Source organism: Peromyscus leucopus, chromosome 22, assembly GCF_004664715.2.
Source record: "Peromyscus leucopus breed LL Stock chromosome 22, UCI_PerLeu_2.1, whole genome shotgun sequence".
NCBI classification, from domain to species: Eukaryota; Metazoa; Chordata; class Mammalia; order Rodentia; family Cricetidae; genus Peromyscus; species Peromyscus leucopus.
Genome location: NC_051081.1, coordinates 43249442 through 43263003, shown reverse-complemented (window position 1 = coordinate 43263003; position 13562 = coordinate 43249442).

Genomic DNA, 13562 nt, shown 5'->3' with positions numbered 1-13562 from the left:
TTCTTTAAATAACTTTGGTAGTTAAAAATCAAATGCTCTCAAAACTATATTAAAGTATTTGTTAGTATTTTCCTTTGTACCATGGAAGAAAATACTGAATCATAAAAGAAACATTTAAGTATAAATTATTATACATACCAGTCTCTCAAAAAATCACAAGTCAGAAAATATCAAGTATTAGTATAAATGTGGAAATGTGGACATTCACATAGAGTGTTTGTGGGCTATAAGTTGAAATAATTTGGAAAATTTAGTATCTCTTAGCAATTGTTCATTTCTTACAAACAAAATTTCCCATATTTATGTTTATGCTTTCAGGAAACTCTTAACACATGATTCCATTGGGCATACAAAAGAAATTCATAGCCTGGCTTATCATAGCAACACTCCCAGGACAATGTGAATGTCCAGGAGACACAGAATAGCTAAATCAATCATGATGCATTCATAAATGGGAAAATGTAAATATTGAAGGATATTTTACAGTCTCTTATCTTTGTGGTATATTTCTAAGGGAACATTCTTAGAAGAAACAATAACAAAATATATTTATAACATATTTTTAAATTGTGTTTAGAAGAACAATGTGAGATTTATACAACATCTTGGTGTAACCTTTCTTAATTAGCATAACGTTGTTTAAAATAATCATAGCAGAATTGTCTAACTAGCAGGCTTTGTACTAAAGACTTAAAGGGAGAAAAACTACCAAGCTCTTTAAATCTTCTCTTTTCTAAAAACTGAAGTTCCCAGTGCAGCTGTATGGGTATCCTAGGTAAAAATCCGTTCTCTTCTTTGTTTGAGTCTTCAGAATGAATGCCCGAAGAACAAGCTAAGAGCTCTCCAGGCAGAAGGAAGAGCCAAGGGCATTTCACAAAGAGAGGGTGGCATAGAAAGTTCCTTTTGCCAAGGAGAAGAACCATGGTCTATCCCACAGGCCTTCCTTGCTCGCTTCAACCCAAAATGGCTCACTGTGAAATCAGTTTGCTAAATTCCTGGATGTTGTAAGTCATAGGTGCCACAGACATTTAAAACAGAGGCTCTACCTGCATTTGTTCATTCCCTAATTTAACAAACATGTTTTTGCTATGTACCGTGTTCTAGTCATTGTGCTGGGGAGATGCTCCTGACCGAGACTGGATGGTTCCTGCTCTCTTGCAGCTTACTACTTGGGGGGGAGACCAGGCTTAGAAATGAGATAGCATCTCCACATTTTGCTCCTGATACTTTGAAATGAAGTCTTATCCTACTGAATCATGTGTGTAGTGGTACATAGCCAGCACTCAAAATTATCTTCTGAGACATTAATACAATGGAAAAAAAAAGTCTTTAAATACAGCAGCTGTGAGGAGAATGAAATTTTGGCTTAAAAGATCTTTCAGGTAGAATATGAATCTATGATACTTCCCTGGTCATTTTTGTCTGAATCATTAAAAAAAAATGGAAATCTAATGGGACATAAACTCTACACTCAGACATTAGCCAGCTGTCACATGGTACCTCCATCATTTCCTCTCCCCAGGTTTTCACTGTAGAAGCTCACTGGCTCCTCTCCCTCTCAAGCCCGTGTTGGCTATGTGGCTCTTCTTCCCACTGGTAGGCTAGTCTTCACTGATGCTCACTTGAAAAGACTCTTTCTAGCTCATACAGGAACGCCCTGTGTTTGCCAGTGTTTCCCAAGCACAGCATTGGTGGACACCTGTGACCCTAGATTCTTTTCTCATATCCCCTTGGATCTTCCACATTGAACATGAGCATCACAGGGTTAGACATGAGGAAAACAAGGCTAGAGCTCACTAGCTCCCCGATGTGAGTTGTCACCCCCCAAGAGGTAGAAGTTAGTCTTAAATGCCGATCTTCCAGGAGGCAAATTCTTACAAAATTCAAAACTCATCTTCTCTCTAACCTCCCTCCCTACTCCCTCCTTCTCTCCCCTCCCCACTTTCTTCCCCTCCCCACTCTGTTCTCTTTGCCTCCAGAAGTATTTCGGGATGTCTGTACTTCCTGGGAGCTACTTCTAGCCCCTGTCAGAGTTCTGAGTCTCTCCTGTCATAATTGCTGATGCTGCAATAAGGCTCCAGTGTCTCATCCAGTCATCCCCTCCTCCCCTAGTTTTTCAAACCGCTGATGAAGCTATAGTTCTTTGCATTTTTAGCATAGGCACTCGTTAAAATGGTTATTTATTGTCTAGGCAGATGCTTGCTCAGTCAATTGTCATATAAGCATGAGGACCTATATTTGGATCCTCTAAGCCCATGTAAAAGCTGTATGAAGTGATGGTGGTCATCTGTAACCTTAGTTCTTGGAAGGAGAAGAGACATGGACCTCTGGAGCTCAGAGGCAAGCCTGTCTAGCCAAATCAGTGATTTGCAGGCTAAGTATGAGCAACCCTATCTCAAGAAACAAGGTGGAGAGTGATTGGAGAGGACACTTGAAGTAGATCTCTGGTGTTCACATGCATAGACATTCGTATGGACCTATAGACATGGGCATCTGCAACTGCATATGGAAGTACACACGTACACACACACACACACACACACACACACACACACACACACACAGAGAGAGAGAGAGAGAGAGAGAGAGAGAGAGAGAGAGAGAAGTACCCCCTATACCCATAGAAGAAAAAAGAAAATTATGAGTTACTTCATTTTTACTTCATAAAATTCCCAGAATTAAAGGATCTTTACAAATGGTAATACTTAATTTTGACCTTGTGAAATGTCAGCCATGAGGCTCTAAGAAGCTAAGCGAGGGAAGAAAATAGGAAGTTGCTTTTCATCTCAGGTCATGCTAGTCTCCAAGTGGAAGGCATACCAACATGCAAAGAAGCTTGGCACTTTGCCAGAGAGTTCTGCGGCACAGACACAAACCAAAGGTTTTACTTCAACCTCCTGTGGTAATCAGTTACTGAGAGGAGTCACACATTGACTTGCACCATTCCTTCTTTCCTAGATTCTGAAACATATTTGTTGAATGCCAACTTTGTGTTTAATATTATTCTAAGTATAAAGTTTATAGCCGTCAACTCCAAGGACAAAAATATCGTTTTCATGTGCCAGGAGTACAGTGAATGATCCATAGTAGACAAATGGGCACATAAATAATACAAACTTCAATAACAATAATAGAAATGAAGAGAAGGCCGGAGAGATGACTCATAATTTAAAAGTGCTTGCACCAAACTTTTGAAGTCCAGAGTTCAGGTCCAAGCACTCACATATCAAACTGTGGGGTATTCCCTATAAAAGACTAGAACTCCAACTTAGAGCCAGACAGAGACAGGATGGTTCCCTGGAACTTGCTGGCCTATCAGAGGCTCCAGCCCCAAATCCAGGAAAAGACCTTACCTCAGAGATACAGGCATAGAGCAATGGAATAGGACACCAGACACCCTCTTCTGACCTCCATGTTCATGCACAAGCATGTCCTCCCACCCACATGTGCCCACATACTCACACAGACACACATAAATAAATATAATTAAAAACCAATGATGTAAATGAAGTAGGTCATGGACTGTGTTTATTGAGGGTGGCTCCCAATGACCCAGTCCGAAGCCCCATTTTCAGTCTGTAAGCTTCAGGAGTTCGTGGATAGCTCTCCCAGCTGGTTTCTCCTCTACTGAAGGAAGAATCTTTTTCAATTTCACTGCGGTAGGGTAAGCCTTACTTGCCATTTCTGTCAGGCCCCTGTGTAATTGTAATCTTTACCTTCTGAATTAGCATTAGGTGATTTAGAACTTTTTAAAAATCACTATCTAATTAATTTGTGACGAATTGTGCCAGTTGCCAAGAGAACCAGCCTTAATGGGATCTTTCAGCTTCCACATTCGTTAATTCTCGTTGAGAGCCATAGGCTTATTCATGACCTATTACCATTAATAATGCTTAAATGAACTCCGATGTAATACTTGATCATGCATCATTTATCCTTTGATACATTTAGGATATATTTGAAGTTCATACACTGGAGGACGTCCAAGGCATACAGAAAATTAACCATTATTCACATATCAGAAAACATTACACAAGAGCTATTCCCACAGGGAGAGCATGCGGGAAGCTGTGTGGCTGACAAATGGAGATTGGATTTAGGGTACCACTATCCAACAGCTCTGGCACCGTTTCCCAGAATGAGCTTCCTAGTTCCTTGCTATAAAGCTGCCTGATGAGTTCCAGGATTGGCTTCTATGAAAATCTTCAGTGGAGGCATCTATACCTTCACAATGTACCATGTAGGATACTGAAAAAAAATCTTCCAGGAGGATGAGAATGGCAAGGAACAAGAGTAGCATACAAGGATCATATATATCACTGGAGAGAGAGGTGAGAGAAAGGTCAACCAAACATTTGGCTCATCCACAGCTGTCTCCTTTAGTACCAGCTCAGTGCTCTCTCTAGAAACCATCTGAAACTGAGACATGGAGCCCACGGCTTCTCTTCCTTCCCTTGATGCTTCTATGGGGATCATAGAAGTGTGGCTCATTTTTCCATATAGAGTTTGGATTTCCCCCTTTATGATCTCCCAACATCAAATTGAGAAGTCCAAACATCTCTATTTGAAAGAGAAGGTATTTAATAATTTCAGTGAAATTTCCTTTTAACATAGGACTCTTGTGAATATCTTCTCAAATAGGAGCTTTAGTTGTTAAGGACTGACACCATTTCATACCTGACTTTTGTCACAGATATACTTCCCACTGGATTGATCATCAGATGTGCAGACAAGAACTAAGAAGGACATTCAGGGCTGACAGTTACTTAGTGACCAAACACATGACCCAAAGTAGTTTTAGATCTAGTCTCCAACTAAGAGGGCACAAGGATTATATCTCTGTAAAGGAGAGGTGGTCAGTCAAAACACAGTCTGCATGATTATTCTTGCTTTGGTAACTGGAAACAAAGGTAAATACTGAAGGCAAGTTGCTTTCTGGCATTCAGGAAGCAAGAAAACTCCAGGATTGGTTGCTGGCATTGGAACTTGGGTATGAAAGGGGAGGTGGAAATAGAAAGATACACAGAGGTAGAAATCTCCCATAGCCTCTTCGAAACTGAATTTGAAGAAACAATTTATAGTTATTGTCAACAAAGATTCTCTTGCATGTGAAAAGGACGTGGTATCCCTGACATCTTGGCTACATGGCAAACCATGGCTGTATATCTGCCAGGTGTGTCCGTGGAAGGATGTGTGCATGTTTTGTGATAATACTGCAGACTGCTTCTGTGGGTGTCAACCTGAAACTGTCATAAGAACTGCCTCTGTCAACCAGTGACATCCTTGAGGTGAATTTTAAGTAGACACTGGCTCAGGATTCTTCTCTTCCTTGAGTTTCTTCATAAGTGATATCCACACTTGTCTCTCAGACTGATGGATGGATAGGCAGATATACATTTCACAGTGTTTCAGTAATAATCTGTCCATCTCTACAGTTCCTGCAGATCAGTGCTATTTTCATATGCCAGAAGCCTTATTAAAAAATGATAGGCATCAAATAGGTAGAAACAATGGTGGTTTAGAAGTAAAAATGCTCAGGGTTCAGGTGCCTGTGACTGGCAGTGTGTGTCCTGAGCTCACTACAATTTTTATGAAAGTCAAATTTGTTTGTTAAGCAATAACAATTACCCTTTTCATAGCTTCTTTTGTTTGCTATGTTATTCTGAAAATCATTTTCTTCATCTGTAAGATGGAAATAATGTTGTGGCCCTCAAGAGGCATTTACAAGAATTAAAGATGCTTCCATTTGAGGTGTTTACAATGAGTTCTGGCACAAGGAAAGTACAGTCTATGGTAGTTTGAATGTAATTGGCCCCCATAATTTTCTAGGGAGTGGCATTATTAGGAGGTATGGCTTTGTTGAAATGGGTATGGCCTTGTTAGAGGAAGCATGTCACTGTGCAGGCATGTGTGTGTGTGAAGTTTTTTATGCTCAAGATACTGCCCAGAGTCTCAGTTGACTTCCTGTTGCCTGCAAGATGTAGAACTCCCAGCTACTCCTCCAGCATCATGTCTGCCTGCATGCTGCCATGCTCCATATCATGATGATAATGGACTGGATCCCTGAAACTGCAAGTGAGCCCCCTCAAACTGTTTTCCTCATAAGTGTTTCTGTGGTCATGGTGTCTTTTCACAGCAAGAGAAACCCTAACTAAGACCCAGTCAAATTGGCTTTAATACCCTCACAGATGTTGATGGATGTTGATTTCCACTGTGAGTTAACATGGCAAATATTTATGAGGTGGCAACTGTACAGAATGTACAGTTGTAATGTGGAAGACTTTAATGTTTTCCTGGTGAAGCATGTGGAGGCAAAAGTTAGGTCCTTGTTCACCATTCATGAAATTTTGAGTTAGTGATGCATTTAATATTAAATTGTAAAGAAATGAAATACTGAAAGAAGTAGAAGAAAATTCTGGTGAATAAGTGAAGAACATTGACAACAGCTGTATGTTGTCAATACACACAGGCACACAGTACACACACGTGCACACATGCATAGACACACACACACTAGTTCTTGGAAACCTTTCAATTTCTCATGGCTTTTATATGAGATTATGAGGAAAAATTTTTACTCTGTTCTGTCATTTCTCTGGAGTGGATCGCATGAAAATAATTAGTAATCCATGCTTGTTCTCTACTTCCTATGTATGAATTAGAAGTCTTTTCCTTGACCACTTTCAAATTTAATTAAGAATCTAGGGTTTTAGGGGTTGTGGATTTAGCTCAGTGGTAGAGTACTTGCCTAGCAAGTGCAAGGCCCTGGGTTCAGTCCTCAGCTCCAGAAAGAAAAAAAAAAGAAAAGAAAAGAAAAAAAAGAATCTAGGGTTTTAAAATGTTAATTTCCCTTTCTCTTGATTGCTTTATGGTGTTTTTTTGGTTCTCTAATTTCATGTTTATTTTACATTTTAGTAAAAGGCATCACAAGCAGCTGAAGTTCTAAGACTCCTCCATTATGTTACTCTACATTAGCATAAACATGTGTGTAAACAGCAGCAGGTAGGCCATTTCCCTAGGACCCCAGATCATTACTCAGCAAGGTTTTCAGGCAAGCAACACTCTCACAGATGGAAGAAGAAAAAAAAGGTATGTGTTCTGTAGAATTGTCTGCTCAGTTTTTTTCATCAGCATAGAAAGCAGATAGACCAAAACCACAACCAGATTGATTTGTCAGAAGCACATGCATAAACATCAAGAGCTTTAGTTGTTTGGAGAAACAAAGAGAACAAAATAGCTCACCTTCTCAGGAAGAAGTTTAGATACTAGCTTCCTAGCCATTCCTGGTTTGTTTTCTGAGTGAAGGAAAAAGGAATTCTGATCTTAACGCTTCCACCCTGAAGAATTCTGATCTTAGCAGAGAGCTGCTGGTTTTGAGTTTTTCCTTTCTCCTGAGCTTTAAATTGTATGTGGTAATCATTGACCCTGGTCTCATCCCAACAAAATTGGATGCTTCTTTTGTGTTTAGATTGAGGGTCTGCAGAGGTTGCTGTAGACTGACCGTTTATACAGAGCAGCACTCTGGGTCTCTGGAGTGTTTAAGAGACCCAAATTCAAGCATATTCCTCAGAGTGTAGAGGTTCCTTCCTGGTAAATGATGAGAGACGTAATTGAGAGCAGAATGAAGGGACAAGTGGTCGCCCTAAAAAAGCATTGGTTTTGAAGAACCCAAGGGGAGATGTCAGAGCACTAACAAACTGAAAACAGAGAAACGAGGTGAATACTAACCAGTAGGGGCAGAGGCATTGCACGGTGAGAGAGATTCTATCTAGCATGCCTCACCACCTCAGTGAAAATGACTTATATCACCACTCTGGAAAACCAGACAGTGACTCAGATATAAAACCTCACCTTTCAGAGCTCATTTTATCTCCTGGGCTATACAGCTGACAGATGAAATAACTCCACTCTGCAACTGTGAGAATGAGGAATTATACAACACATGTTTTGCTTTCATGAGTCTCTCCAGAACCTCTCCATGGGGCCTGACCTCTCTTGACTTTCTTGAAGAAGCTTGATTTTATGACCTAAGAGCTAGAGGCCCTAGGAAGAAGGTCCTCTGACCCCATGAGCTCATCTGGGAGGTTTGTACATCATGTCTAAAATTATCTGAAGGTTGACAATTTCAGAATAACCTGCCTGAGAATTTGCGTATGAAAAAAAAAAAGTGTATAGGATTTTAAGAGCGCTGCTTTACCACCTCACATGTACCTCTGCTCCTAGGGCAGCATTGACAGGTTAGCTGGCATGGCCTTTGCATTGTGGGTGGCAATGCTGGCTCTGAGGGAAGACGGCAGGTCTGAGTTCCACCTTAAAGGTTCCACCTTAAGGAATGTGTGGAGAATTTTAAAACATTAAATGATGTTAGGTCCTATTCAGAGTGCCTGACATCGTTACCATGGGGTAAAAGCTATCTACCTAAGGAATAAAAGCTGTGCAAGGTCGAGGAGTGCATCCTGACTCAGGTGGTCACTGGAGCAGGGAGGACAGATGTAGAGGAAGTTAGGAAGAAGCACACTTTGTTCCCACATCAATGGGCAGCTAAATAATCCAGTAAAAAGGGCTGTGGTACTCACTCATCATGCACAAAGCCTTGGGTTGGATCCAATGGATGAAAGAAGAAAAAGGGAAGAAGGGAGAGAAGGAAGGATGGCAGCGAGGGAGGAAATCCCCATGGACCACCTTTACAGTTCTTTTCTTTACTTTGGGTCCCCAAGATCCATTTGGTTCTTTTCCAGATATTGCTGGATATCTAATCTCACTACACCACCTTTGGTCTTGACCAGAGTCCCAGTTAAACTCTTACCTGTCTTAATCCAGCTTCAGAAAAAGCAGCCAAACCCAAAGAAATCCCAGCTTCCTTGGCAAACACATTTAACCTGAGGCCACACACAGCCCAGGCTAGCTATGGGTATAGCCTAAGACAAACGTGCATGGTTCTTGCACATGAACATTATAGATGGAATCATCTGGTACATTGTCAAAAGGTTAGACATTCTTAGAATCATCAGAGCTCCAAAACCCTAAGAAAGCTCTCCTTTTTCTATCTTGGCTTTCCATAGTTTTTCCTTCACTTCATTAAATCAATCTTAACTTATCTAGTAGACTTGTGCTGAAAGGACCAAGCAGATACCATAACAGACTGCTCAGTCTTCTCTCAGTGATCAGGCCTCACTTTCAGTTTCCTGAGACTTGAGCAAGCAGGTTCTGGGAGGGCTATGACTTAGTCCTTGCAATAGCTCCCTTTCTGCACTTACTCTGACGGCTCAAGGTTCAGCCAGTTGTTTACTGTCTGGGACCCCTCACCATCTTAGAGCTTCGTGCATGGGTCAATGTGAATGTGTGAGGGCAGCCAGCCTCTGTGGCAGCTCAAGGACAGAGCCTGGGCCACTGAGTCAGCCCTTACAGTCAGTACATGCTAGACCAGCCAGCCCTCATGGCAGCTCAAGGACAAAGCCTGGGACTTGTCCAGGCTTGCCCCCAAGATGATAACTGTAACCCCCAACCAGTAAATTCAAAGGTTACACACCCTCACCCAATCATATGATGCCAAGGTTTGTACCACACTGCTGTGGTGTTTCCTTTTAAAAACCCCTCACCCTGAGAGCTCAGGGCCGACCTCCTTCACCTGGCTAGCCAGTGTGTTGGACACAAACCAATCCCGGGCTTGTAATAGACCCCTGTGTGTTTTGCATCGGATATTGGCTCTTGCTTGGGGGTCTCGCTTGGGGGTCTCTCGATGCGGTCACAACAGTGCTTGGTTGGTGGTCTTTGGAAGTAGAAATTTTTACCCATGTATGTAGTTGGCATATTATTTTATGATATTGTTTAGATACATGTATGCATTGGGTGCTCAAAGGGTTTATTTGAATTATATGTCCTGATCACACTCCATCATTAAGAGAAGCCAACACAGGAACTTTGTCAACACAAGCAGGAAAAAGGTGTCCAGAAATCCAGAGATGTATTTCATGCATCCCAGGTAATTTTACTATTTGTCATTTATTTGAAATGAGGAGAGATTTTGTGGGGATATGCTGGTAGTGAGTGGGAGGAGAGGGGATGAGATCATGATTTTCCAAGAAATCTAAGTTCTATTATTGATTTGCAAAGTTTATGCATTCACAAAGCAATCAAACACTGAGGTTAGGTAAGTGAAGAAAAGTGGAGAAAATAATCTCTGTGGAAGGGGGATATTGGCCTTCTGAAAATGTAGTTTTTCAAAGCAAAAATGGAGAAATTGCTTCATATCAATCAGAAAGTGTTGGAGAAATTCTTCACTGAGCTCAATTTTGAAGAATGGAGACAGAGTTAGAGTTCTGGTTTCTACTATGGGGGCAGTTTGACCAGGACAGTGATCCACAGCACAGAAAACCTCAGTGGGTAATAGGAAGTCTAGAAAACCAGAATGATACAGGTCAGGGTGACTGTTGTATGCTGGTACCTGGTACCCTTTCCCCAAGAGTAATACTGAAAGATCTCTCCAGGGATGAGGGGGCATCAATGTTCCCATCTTGATGGAAGAAGTTCATATGTCAGTTTAAAGACAGATTAAATAAGAATGGGAATGAAGAGGCAGAATATAATTAATTCATAGTTAATTAATCCTATCACGTTTCAAAGAAACACAGTATGGTACATATGCAATATTATGAGTACTATAGCATTTGGAAGAGAGAAAGTGACTAGAACAGAGGTCGAGAAAGGTTTGGTAACAGCCAAGCCCTGAAATGGTCTTTGAAAGATGGGTAGATTAGGAATGGCATGCAACACTTAGAACAGTTTGAAAGCAGAACATGAGTCTAGGTGTGGACTAGGGTCTGCTTGCTAACTAGCAGAAATGTAGCTGGACCTGGTAGACATTATGCTGTGTTAAGCAAGCTGGGCCTATATAAACACTGCGTGATCACACTTAATTATGGACTCACAATAAAAGCTGATCTAGAAGTTTGACTAGAAATTCGCCAGTGTTACCAGAGACTGATAACTGGTGGAGGAGAAAGAAGGAGGGTTGAGGAAAGACTGGTCAACAGGTCCTAGGTCACAGTGAAGTTATAGCTAGAAAGGTTACAGTTAGATAGACATTCTATTGCATAGTATAGTAACTGTAGATGATAATGATGCACTCTGGATGGAAATTGTGGTGAATACATGTAATCCTAGCACTTGAGAGGAGGCAGAAAGGGCAGAAGTTCAAAGCCATCCTTGGCTACATAGTCATAGGCCAACTATATGAGACCCTGTATCAAAAATCAAAGCAAAAAACACCACACTAAGCTAAGGGAGAAAAATTTTAATGTTCTTGTCATAAAGAAATAAGTGCTTTCTGTTTTCTTGGTTTGATTGATATGTTAATTTCCTTAATGTTGGAATGTAATTGGCCCCCATAATCTCATAGGGAGTGGCACTATTAGGAGGTGTGGCTTTGTTAGAGTAGGTGTGGCCTTATTGGAGGAAGTGTGTCCCTGTGGAGGTGGGCTTTGAGGTTTCCCATGCTCAAGATGCTGACCAGTGTTTGAGACTATTTCCTATTGCTTTCTGATCAAGATGTAGCCAGCAGGCCAGGTAGTGGTGGCGCATGCCTTTAATCCCTGCACTTGGGAGGCAGAGCCAGGTGGATCTCTGTGAGTTCGAGGCCAGCCTGGTCTACAGAGTGAGATCTAGGACAGGCACCAAAACTACACAGAGAAACCCTGTCTCAAAAAAACAAAAAACAAAACAAAACAAAACAAAAAAAGAATGAGATAATGCTGGGCGGTGGTGTTGCACACCTGTAATCCCAGAGGAAAGTGGATCTCTGTGAGTTTGAGGCCAGCCTAGTCTACAGAACTAGACCAGGACAGGCTCCAAAGCTACAGAGAAACCCTGTCTCAAAAAAAAAATGTAGCCAGCACTGTTGTGGATATTATTCTATATAAATAAAATACTGATGGCCAATGACCAGGCAGGAAGTACAGGCAGGACAAAGAGAAAGGAAAATTGGAGAAACAGGAAGAAGGGGAGAGAGACACTACAGCCACCGCCAGGACAAGCAACATGTAAAGACGCCGGTAAGCCACCAGCCATGTGGCAAGGTATAGATTTATAAAAATGGGTTAATTTAAGATAAAAGAACAGTTAACAAGAAGCCTGCCACAGCCATACAGCTTATAAGTAATATAAGCGTCTGAGTGATTATTTTATACGTGGATTGTGGGACTGTGGGGCTTGGTGGAACCTGGAGAGAAGCCCTCCAGCAACAAATGGCGCCCAACGGCTCAAATTTCCACCTTAAACCTGAAAATGTTTAATAAACAATTCTAAACAGAGCCAAAACCAGGTTCCTGCTTCTTGTCTCATATGGGCAGCAGGACGCCTCAAACATATTTCATTTTACAAAAAAAGCATATTTTTAGGACAAAAGAGCTAAAACAATAACCATTTCTGGTGATGAGGTTGGTCCCTGACAGGTTCTGGATATTCACTGTATCATCATTTTTGCCCTTCTCCATGTCAGATTAAATGGTAAACTTCTGGAATCACAGAAGACTTGGGGACCTACACAATACAGGAATGCCTTCATTTCTGCCTTTGGAGCACAGTACCAATAGAATTTTCTTCCCTGATGGAAATGTTTTATATCTGTTACTGAGCACTTGAAGTGTGGTGAATATAAGGAACTGAATTTTGACTTGAGAGTTTGGGATAATTCAAATTTAGATCCACACAGGGACATGTGGGTAGTGACCACTATATCAGACAAAGCAGGACTGACTGACTTAGAATCTCTAGTAGATGCTGGCATGATATTAATGATGTTCCTCTCACTGAAATCAGTCTCTAGAATTTAGCCATCTTTAGAAGTTGGGCTTACCGTTTTTATTAGAAATTAAAGAAAATGAAATGAAAGATAATAACAAATGCAGAATCCCTTGGTACTGAATGTTTCTAATTTCTGGTCTCCATCAATTGTTGATAAAGAAGCTTAAAAATCAAACTATGGCCCATAATCTTGCTTGCTTATCAGAACTATAAAGCAAGACCCTGTTGCTGAAAACACCACATAGCTGTAGGACATAGAGAAATCAGTCTGGAAGGGAGCTCTAAGCTTCTTCCCTGTTGGTTAGCTTTCATAGTGTGGGAGGGTGTTGTGCAGAGCGCTGGGAGAGAAAAGCTGTCAGAGGTCTTATCCAGAGGTGGACTGTGTGTACTAAAACACTGACTCTCCAGGCAAGATATGCCCACTGCTGCTGTCTTAGTTTGTGTTCTACTGTTGGAATAAATACCATGACCAAAGTCAGCTTGGTGGAGGAAAGGGCTTATTTAAATTACATGTCCTGATCACAGTCCATCAGTAAGAGAAGCCAAGGCCGGAACTCAAACGGTACAGGAACTTGGAGGCAGGAACTGAAGCAGACCATGGAGAAATGCTGTTGACAGGGTTGTTCCTCATGGCTTGCTCAGCCTGCTTCTTATAGATTACAGGCCCACTGAGCAAGGAATGACACCACCCTTCCTGGTCTGGGACTTTCTACATTAATCAGGAAAATGCATTATAGTGTTGAATACAGGTGTTTTCTCAT